At 43.5% G+C, this 11,023-nt stretch overlaps 1 pseudogene; it reads left to right on the top strand.

Annotated features, from left to right (window-relative positions):
- The first annotated feature begins 1,135 nt into the window (after positions 1-1,135).
- Positions 1,136-7,834, top strand: LOC148758170 (large ribosomal subunit protein eL39-like; annotated as a pseudogene).
- Positions 7,835-11,023: the final 3,189 nt, after the last annotated feature.

Genomic DNA, 11,023 nt, shown 5'->3' with positions numbered 1-11,023 from the left:
TTTTCTGCCAACTCAGTTTTAGGGTCTCCTTTAAATTTAATGGTCTCTCATGCTAGACAATTTTTGTTACTTGTTAAAAATATACAACATTTCTCAGCAGGTAGATTTAACTCCTGTGAAATCCTATTATTTCCTCCTTTACGTATTCCATTCATCCTTGTAATACCTAGAACTCTGGTAGTCTTCTTCTATTACCTGACGAAGAAGAAGAGGAAACATAACTATCTAAACTCTGTTCATGAATGAACAGATTTATCATAAACTTTGGAAAATGCACACTTGATCTTGCTGGTTGATGGGCCGTATTTTTAGATTGAAGCAGGAAAATATTCTGTAACAAACTCACTTTACCTCCAGAACACGATCCTGTCCGAGAGGGGGGCGAACCCTCCACCCTTCAGTTCTTATGGCTGGACTAATAATAAAATAATGAAATTGATGCAAGATCTGATTAACAGGGAAAAAAACAATTTAATATGTGCGCATAAGAGAATCATAAGATGATGCTGATATTATAAAATGAGGCTCAAAGAAATGGCTGAACCAGGCACCTTTTTGTACTTTTTAGACAAAGAAATAATAAATCTATGAAGAATTGACAGGACAAAAAAAAAAGTTAGTGCTCATTAGAAAGGAATCTAAGCAAGGTTTGGGTATTCATTAGTGAGGAATTTAAACAAGGTAGTAAATTAGCAAAGAGGCCACAAGCCTTGTTTATACAGACTCTTTGGCTGGAGTTGTTTAACTCTAATGATTAGGGGTGTCTCCAGGTTTAAGGAGGACACCTTTCACCTGGGAGATTCATTTCCTGCATTCCAGGAGACAATGGAGTGTCAAAGTGCCCTTTTGTCACTGTCTGCTTGTCAAATAACTTTAATTAAAGTATCCAGTGTGCCACTGTGGGATATTTTCGGGTGGCCTGTCTTGGGCCCCAACAATCTCTTGGTAGCAGTAAAATCTGTCCAGATGGCAGAATTCATTGTGTTCATCAGGTCTTGCCAAATAGCTCCAGGTAAGAGGGTTAATATATGCACAGAAAGTAGGTATGCATTTTGGATAGTTTAGGATCCTTCTCACTCTCACCAGAAGCCCCTCCTAGGAGTGGGAGCACAGTAGGAGAAGGATGGAGGGAAGCATGGAGACCCTGAGCCAAAGTGGGAACCACTTCTGCCGAGTGTGGGCAACCCATCCCACCTCCCTCTTTAGATGTAAACATCGAACCTTGCGGAAAGCTGCTGGTCATTTGTTTGTTTGCTTGTGTTTTTTTTGTTTAAGCAGAAAATTTCTCTTAAAATAAGGATGGCAAAGGGGTAAAGATGAGGTGGAAAACAAACCTTTTTGCCTTGTTTGTGAATTTGACTTACTCTGCTACTAACTCATTCTGGCGATTGAACAATTTGAGAAAGTGTTTTAGGCGCTAAGTACCTAAAGAGGCGCCAAAGTCTGGGGGCGGAGCTTGGCTGCTCCAGAATGCAGGGACACCGGAATACAACTGGAAGAATGATTCTGAGAAGGTTAGAGTCACTGAAGAACCAGCTTTTTAAAAAATAGCAGATTTGGGAAATGGGAGAATTCTTTATGTTCTTAGAGTTACAAAATGACGATTTAAATTTCAGATTGCCCCATTTTACTGAGTTGCCTCCGCAAATTATCCCAGTGTCATTCTTGATCTGGGCTACCTTGTTCTCTCACCAATTGGAAATCTACTTGGTCAGCGTGTAGCATATAAATTAGGATGTCCTCCTCTCACTCTTACAATCTACTACCAGAAAGTGACAAGAAACCCAGCCCCTGCTTTGACTCAGGGAAAGGTATGGAGCCTAGAGGCGCCTACAGTCAGAGTATCGAAACCCAGATCTGGTTTCCTGGCCATTAAGCCATGTGTCCTTCGCAAGCCACTTAACCTCATCTGTAAAATGTGGATAATAATACGCATTCCATCTGCTAATGGTTGGTGTGATGACCAAATGAGATAATGCACGAGAAAGGGCCCTTTAAAAGGACACAGTACAGACAATGGTTATCTGTGAGTGGTAGTTTTCCAGGCCAACCTTATGTTCTTCTTTGTGTTATCGATGGTTTACACTTTAAAAAATAAGTTTATTGATATTTTTATAAATATGTATTTAATAATTTTTATTATTTAAAAAAACATGCAGTGTTGCACAAGTAGAAGTTATTAAAATTATTCTTTTGATGCTAATTTTCCTAGTAAAATGCATCAGTTGCTAACTCTAAGTCTCAAACTGACGGTGTCAGGGTGTCTGTGTGAGATCTGAGCATGTAGGAATTAGTTAAGCTTTATACTTAAACATTCAGGAAAATAGAAATAGGACTTTTCATGCCCCTAAGGAATAAGCCCCTTCTTTGAAAATTGGTTAATTTAAATACAACCAACGTGGTTACCTAGAGCTCGTACTAGGAAGTGAAGCTCTGGTTTCCCCACGGACTGCGCTGGGTGTCCGCCTGGGCTGTCCCCTCTGGCGGGTCAGAGCTTGGAGTCTCCTAGCCCTGCAGAAGCTCTGGCAATTGTTGGGTGGTGCTCCTTCGTGGTTTTCTGACATCGCACTCCGCGCATGAGCAGCTAGGTGTTCAGCAAAGATCTGAGCGTAGCCCCACACAGCCTTTGCCATTTGGCGTACCTTCCTCCTCTCCGAGATTCTTCCTGCCCGACAAGCTCCAGCTGCCTCTGCCACCCCAGATTTCAACCTCAGTGTCTTCTGCAGCGAGCCCTTCCCCTCTGCCTGGCTCTGCAAAGCGCCTCCAGACAGAGAGCCAGGGGAACCGTAACACTCACCTGTGATCCTTCTCTCAGGGGCCGCAATCCCTTGTGGCCTGTTGTCCAATATCTAAAAACAGACTTCTCCTGGATTTTGTTCACTTTTCTTTGTTTAAGGTGGGAGAGCAAATCTGGTACCCGTAACCCCACGTGGCCAGAGTCAGAAATCCTCAAACAAACATTTGAAGTTAGAGCGTTCATCTCCTAACAGAGATGGCCCATGTTGGGGATTAGAAAGCTGGTGAGTGTGGGACCAATGCATAATCCTCTTTGTGTCTCTTATAAAACCTGGGAGAGCTACAGAGCAAAACTGAGGGACAAGTTATTCACTAAATAATTATCAGGTGCCTCCTCCATGCCAGGTCTGGCCCTGGGGCTATAGTAGAGAACAGATATCCAAGTCCCTGCTTCGTGATGAAAACTGGTGGTGCTCTAGAGGGTACAATCAAGGGATAAAAGAAAATCCTGCGTTTCACCAGAGCATCTTTCTACTCCACCTACCATGACATCACCTTTCCTTCTTACCAGCTTTAAAGTCCCACTTTTAAGTTTGACTCTACAAATCTTTTCCTAAGACCTATTAAGTGCTTTGCCCCATGCTAGAAGCTGACGATGATTTGATGATGAGCAAAGCACAACCTCTGCCATCACACAGGTAGAAGAGATGAGGCACGTGTAAAAACAAGCAGTAAGTGCAGCTTCCCCTGAGCACTGTTTTAGGACATGGACTGACTCCTAGAAGCACAGGCTCTGCAGTGCTGCTCTGCCGGGCCTGGGAACTGACCTGGCTCGTAGGTTCCACAGGACGGACGTCAAATGGGGCGCTTCATACTGGAAGCGAGCAGACCCCCAAAAGCCAGGGCAGGAGGAGGGCACAAAGCAAAAGTACCAAAGGGAACGTGTGCACTGGGAGACTCAGATTTTCACTTCTCTGTACATGTCCACGACAATGCCACAAGTATTGATTTTAGTAAGGAGGCAAATTCACAAATCCAGAATATGCAAATCCAGAACCCAAGTGATAAGGATGGAACATAAAACCTGACCATGTCACTCCCCTGCCTGAGTCTCCAGTGCCCTGCCATTGTCCCCAGGGAACTAGGCTTGTTCACCCCTCTTTCAGTCATAGGACCAATTATGTATGTAACGTTTCAGTGGATGTGCCCGCATCCTGTGCTTAAGGACAGAAACTGTTTGCTTGTATTCCTATCATATTACACAGGTTGGCTCATGGTAGATGTCTAATAAGTAGCAAATTTTGAAAAATAAGTGAATAAACCAATAAAGAGAAAAAATAAATGAATAATGGTAGAACACAGGGAATCTAGGATTGATGATGGCCATTACTTTAAAAGTTATTTTCAATTTTTTGTTAAGAAATTTGCCTGGAGTGAGTACATAAGTCTATTTAAATGATTAATTCAACTTTGGTACCAAGCTTACCACCAGAAGAGTAAAAATGGCAGCAACCTGTTTGCTGGCCCACACCACTGTGCCGTTCAGCCTGGTTAACTTGTAGAGCTCAGTGAAGCACTGCTCACTTCCACTCAGCTGTCTGGAACGCAGAGGACTTTGTCTGAATTAATTCCGTCTGATGCTCCCGGTTCTATTTACATTCCAGTCCCCCTTTGCTCTTTGGGTAGATTCCAAGAGCTTTCAGTTGTACTCCACTTCTGCCCAGTGAATTTTAACCCCATTGTTTGATATTCATTTAAACAGTGAGCAGTGCCAAGAGGGGGACGCCATGATTTTCAGTTTCAGTCAGGCCGTTATCTGAACAGGATTTGTAAATAATGTCCCAGCCAGAGGGTTCTTGGAAATGCTGGCTTTTGAATGGCTTGTTTCAACTTGAGTCTTGTCAACTGAATGGCTTTTATTGTGTGTGACAGTCCCAGTGACCATGATAGGCATAATCTCAACTCTCATTCACTCAGGATAAAAAAGAAAGCATGCATAGTCTCCAAGGGTAATTCTCAAATCTCTATTCACAACCTGCATCAAGTACTATGTTTTTAAAAAACCATCTCCCTCACACCTCCTCTCCTCTCCATCCTCACAAGCAGGCCCTGGTCTAGGGCCGGCTTTCACTCTTCTGTGGACTAAAACTTAGCTCCCAATTGCTCTTTCCTCCTTCAGTGTGTCACCCCTCCCCTTCTCCAACCTGCCCATTCTGTACCTGGGCCCGCCATTGTGGCGTGTGTGGCTGGCTCTGGTCCTCACCACGTCTTCTCACAAGACTTTCAGGATCATGCAGTTCCTGGCCAAGAAACAAAAGCAGGATCGTCCCACTCCCAAATGGATTCAGATGAAAACTTGTAATAAAATCAGGTACAACTCCAAGAAGAGAGACACTGGAGAAGAACCAAGCTGGGTCTGTAAGGACCCATGTTTACGTGGTAGCGAAGCCACTAGCATGTCACATGGAAAAATTCTTTATTTCGTACTAGTCTTTGGGATCCAGTGTGTGATTTATAACCACAATGTGTCTCAGTTTGGATTGGCCACATGTCGAGTGTTCACGAGCCCTGGGAGGCTGGTGGCTATCACAATGGCCAGCTCAGTTTTAAGCACTCTTAGCCCTTGAAATCTGACACAGATGAGTGACAGTATAATGTACACAAAGAACGAGAGTCAACTGATTGTTGTCACATTGGAGGAAGGTCTCTGGCACAGGGTCTGTCCTTGACCCTGTTCTGCTTCTCATTTTCATCAATACTGCGGTGGTTAAGAGCACCATTTTGTAATGTGCACATAGTTAATCATACTGTCCACTTAAACACAAGTCAATAAGTGGATTGCATGTCACGTGCTTATCACAACTAAACAAACGAACAAACAAACAAACAAACAAACAAACAAACAAAAAGCTTGCTCTGAATCAGAGACCTTAATTTGAAATCTCAGTTATACCACATGTGTGAATGTACGCGAGTTAATTTTCTTCTTCTAACTTTGCTTTCATCATCTGTAAATGGGGGTAATTACACCAGCCTCAAAGGAGTGTTATGAAGAATAAATGAGAGACTGCCTGTAAAATGCTTACTCCAGTACACAGAACATATCAGGCCCTTAAAAATATTAATTTTGAGAAAGATAGGTATTAAATTAGACTTAAAGAATCAAATTCAAAAAGCTTTTCCCAGACTGGATCCGATAAGTTGAATAAAACAAGATGAAATTTAATATACATAAGTCAAAGTATTACATTTAGGTTAAAATATCCAGCTACACAAAAATAAGCTTTCAGGTTAACTGTAGTACATACAAAAAGAGGCATTTAATTAATATAGTTAAGAATAAAATCATAATTGTACTTTTTATTTTAGCCCATATTTAACGTAAAATGCAAGTAATACAAAAGGGTATAAAAATAAAAAGTTAAAACTCTTCCTCTCAGAACCTTGTTTTCCCACTCCCTAGAAGGGCCACTTTCTTCCTTCTTCTTCTAGAAATGTCGTAGGCCTAAACAAACATCTATATGTTCACCCTTTATATTTATATTTATTTTTATTTTTTTTAAGGAGGATGCAGCTCACACTGGCGCACATGGGGACAGAACTGGCGACCTTTGTGTTATTAGCACCACGCTCTAACCAACCCAGCTAACCGGCCACCCCCACTCTTTTTAAATCTTAACATTGATGGGGTAGACTGTTAGTCTTTTGTGCAACTTACTTGAAAAGGGGTTAAAACTAAAGTTGGATTAAAGTTCAATATTCTTCAGAAATATCATGTGTCAACTGCAAACTTTAATTTGATTTTAAGCTTCAAAAGAAGTAGGCTAACCGTAAAATGGAGGAAACAGTCCAAGGCTATTTAGAACACATGTGGAATTTTCACTTACATATGAACACTACCTTTAAAGAAAACACTGACAAGCAGTATGTGTCTGGAGGAGCCTGATTAAGGCGGCTAAGTAACTCTAAACCCTGTCTTCACAGAAGACCAGCTGTTTCTCTGGGAGGAAGAGCAGCCATTCAGATGATCTCGGAGAGCAGTGTTTACCCAGGGTCCTAACAGTTTAAAATGCTTTCTAACCGAGGCATTTTTTGACTAAGGACTTTTGTGGAGATAAGTGAGACAATGTATGTAAAAAGGCTTTTAAAAGTAGAAGCCGGATGGCCGGATGTCTCAGTTGGTTAGAGAGCCAGCTCTGAGCAACAGGGTTGCCCCTTTGATTCCCACATGGGCCAGGGAGCTGCGCCCTCTGCAACTAGACTGAAGGACAGCAACTTGACTTGGAGCTGATGGGTCCTGGAAAAAACACACTGTTCCCCAATCAAGTCCTGGAAATACACAGTTCCCCTTTCCCAATAAAATCTTAAAAAAAAGAGAGAGAGAGAGAGAGAGAGAGAGAGAGAGAGAGAGAGAGAGAGAGAGAAGTCACCACGGACAATATTATTTCTAAACATTAGAAGGGTCTGAAATTTGAATGGCAGTCTCCACCCAGTGTGACCCCAAAGCATTTTAGGTATTCAAGTAGAGGCTGGTACCCCGTAGACAAAAATTGTATTTTCTATTTGTTTTTATTTTTTTTTCCCCTGCCCTGATTTTTAAGCCATTGTTTCTCAGTCTAGTTGTAGGGCACAGCTCCCTGGCCCATGTGGTAATCGAACCGGTGGCCCTCGGCGTTAGAAGCACAGTGCTCCAACCAGCTGAGGCACCAGGCTGCTGTATTTTGTATTTCATTTATCATCTCAGAGTAGCTTGTTTGTATCTTTGAGCCTGGCTCATTGCCTGGCATAAAATAGATTGAAATGGAAGGAAAAAAAGGAGGGAAGTAGGAAGGGGAGACGTGAATGAGTGATATTAATCCAAAACATTCCACCCACCCTTCTCTCCCCGCCCTAATGCTTTTTTCCCTCCCACCAGCTGCCCATCTATTTCAGTCTCCTCTTGCCTTGTTTCCCCATATACTTCTCTAGTTCTCTATCTCACTTTCCTATCTCCTCTTCCATGATTTGGTATGCACTAAACCCTAGTTCCTTCTTCTTATCTCCCAAAGGGCATTTTATTGTCTGGCCCAGCTTCCTCAGCTAGCTGCTTCATCTTGCACTTAAGAAAATCAAGCTTGCGGCAGGTTCTTCCCAAATGGTTTAATTGCTTTACTGTACTTTCTAGCTTTCTGCACTCTCTTTTGTCCTTTCGTATTATTTTGTTTACTGCAAAGGGCTAGTGAGTGAAAGTGTTTCTAAATACTGGTTGTGGGCTCTGCCTTGTGATCTCTTCCATTTCAAGGGTTTTGATCATCACCTACAAGTGCAGACTCTGGTCCAGCCTATACACAGCCAGTACCTGGAGTCCGTCCCTGGCATCTCCCCAATAGGAAGACAAGGCTTGAGACAATGTACCATTGCTTATTAGCTAAACAAACTTGGGCAAATCAACAACCTTTGGTGAGGTCCTCATTCCTCTTCATCTTTGTGTGACCATGGAGCTTAGCACTGTGGTTTACACATAGTAGATGCTCAATGAGTTATGTCCAATGATACATTCTTTAAAAAATTTTTATATCACTAGCTGCCTAGCATAGCACTAAGTACTAGAATGGTTACAAAAATAGTTGTGCCCTTGTCCTGACTAAATACTTAAATAATGTTAAGGTGACAAAGCAACAACTTAAAAATTATATAAAAGAGTATGATTAAGTACATTTGCTAAAATGTAGGCCAAATACATTGTACAACTGCTCTCAAAGTTTTCTAATTTAGTCCTGCAACAAGTGAAAAACGACTACTGTGGACAAGAAGATAAACTTCTTTATGGTTTGCAGAATTGAAAGTCATCAGCTCTAAAAAGAAAGCTATGTGGACTTTCAATGTGTTTTTCAGGTTCTATTCTCTCAACAACCTAAGTTATGAAACTTTCAGAATTATGAAAAAAAAGAGCACAAAAAGACTGCGATGTTCCAGAAACCACACACCAAGTGGGTAGGGATTGGAGGTGAGATGAAGGCATGGCTGGATTACTGGCTGGACATGAGAATGCCTCTTGGTGAGTCCATGAAAGTTCATAGTACGCTTCTAGCTGAAAAGGCTAGAAACATTGCTTTGATCCACTAAGTGTCATCAGATGTCGGGACTTTGAGGTCTATGCTCCAAGGTTCAGGTGCCTGACCTTGATCTACAAAGTCTAAGAAAAAGTGTGAGTTAATAAATAGAAAATTGGATTAGAAGTCTGTATGTTCTGACTCCCAAGAGCCTGTGAACAACTAAACAAAACCAAATAAAGAGTAAGAAGAAAAAAAAAAAGACTGATTTAGCTGCATAGGACTTCTGGGCCTCATTCTGGTTTGAGGTCAGAATATTGGTGTTTCAGAAATCAGTAAACACAAAAAAATCACATTTTCACAAGTTATTACTTCATTCCTGTTTCATGCATGAAACTTTAAAGGTACTTATACTGACCTTTTAATAGGCAGGCACCGACTGACACTTCCCATGCGTGTGAAAATATTTGGTAGCTCTTGCATAGTTATGTTTTGGGTTTATACAAAGAGTCTTAATCAGTACCACAGGAATCCTGTAGAAATTTCTATTCACACAGGTTGTTATTTGTAGAGATAAAGGGGTCTATTCAATATGTTCACCTCACTGAGTATATCCCAGATCGCAGAGCCTGCCTTTAAAATTGTGGGGTTGACGTTATTTAAACTGTCCCTCATGTCCTGGCACTGGGGACCTCATGTTGCTGTACAGCTGGCCTGAACCGTCTTTCCTTTATGCCATCCATAGTCCTCTAAAGCATGTGCTTTAAAATGATTTCAGGCCCTGATGCTTTGAAATTATTTCTTTTCTCATTGCACCGTGGAATAACCGAACCTCCTATCACCTAACTTCGGTGAGCTCTGCTAGAGACTGCAGGACAGACAGCAACGTGACACATGGAATTAAAGGAATTCATGCCAGGGTGTGATGGAAAGATCAAAATGGTTCTGTCCCCTCCTGTCCCTTACTCCCACACAAGCAAATTTGTTACTCGGTGGGGAAGACACCCACTGTTTAAATAGGTGAATGAAGGACTACCCCAAATCCGGAAATGTGACTAGGTAATTAGTGCAAGGTGAGGTGGGGTGATAAGGTGGAAAATTCTGGGCAGCGGGTGGGGTGGGAAGAGTCTCGGATGCCCTCAAATTACCGACCTAAGCTGGGGTTTCTCATTGTGGGTCTCAGCCAGTTGTAAGGGTCCAGGGGAGAACATCTGCGAACGTTCAAAACCTGCATTCTGGGGTGGGCCCCAAAGGGGCGGTAGGTTAAAGGGGGAAAGCCCCCCAAAGTGAAGGTCTTCTTATGTTGGCTGTCTAAAGCGCTCAGAGCACGTTGTAATTTATGATCCTATTGAATGTATTTAGAACAATTGAATCTTTTACAATTAAAACCAATAATCAGTAGGCGTTAAAGTCATTGACTGTATGCGGCATTGGTATCTAACCTGCGGTGGGGCTGTGTCTGCAAGTCTGTCCCGACTTCCTGACCCCGTCTCTAATCTGGTGTAACTGTGGTTTTTGTTCTTCCTGGAAGGGGGAGAGCCTGTTTCTCTTTTTTCTGTGAGTCGTGCTATTTTTGCCTCAGAGTTGATGGCTACTTTCCTAGATTTAATCCTTTTCTCTACTTTCCGAACATTTCCATTTAGAATTACTTTTGTGCTTACGGCGAGGCTGAAAGACTCGTTTGTTTTCAAGTCTCAAGGTGGACCTGGAGCTCTTCTAGGCTGGACGTGCAACTTACCGAGAAAGCCCTCGCGGCAGAGTCTGGATTTCGTCCTCGAGGGGAAGCGGGGGTCCTGAGGCCAGACCTCGGTCAGCCGGGACCTGCCGGTTGGGTCCTGGCCTCCGGGGACGGCGACCGCAGGCGGGATCCCCAGAACCGCCAGACCTCACTGGCGTCCTGCGGCTCTGAGTGGGAAACTCTGTACCCCCTCCCCGGGCACCAGAGGCCTCATCGGGGCGCATCTGAAGTGGGGCCCCCTCGGTAATTACGAGCAGCCTTGGGGGCTGGTCAGGGAGCCTACCTGGTCTGGTGCAGCCGGGGCGGGGCTCAGTCCCGAGAGTAGCACAGTCTGTGAGGTGGGGTGAGGGGGGTCGTCGGGGGAGGGGCTAGATGTAAGCCGGGCGGATACAGGGCCGGGACCAGGCGCGCGGAAAGGGGGTGGGGTTGGAGGAGAGCGGGGAGCGGGGGGCGGGTCCGGGGTAGGTGGGCGGGGCTGGAAGTGGGTGGGGCTGGAAGAGAGCCAGGCCGGTGGGGC

This window comes from Rhinolophus sinicus, chromosome 6, assembly GCF_057876585.1.
Source record: "Rhinolophus sinicus isolate RSI-liver-muscle chromosome 6, RSI-T2T, whole genome shotgun sequence".
In the NCBI taxonomy this organism is placed as follows: Eukaryota; Metazoa; Chordata; class Mammalia; order Chiroptera; family Rhinolophidae; genus Rhinolophus; species Rhinolophus sinicus.
This window is presented reverse-complemented; position numbering and strand designations above follow the sequence as displayed.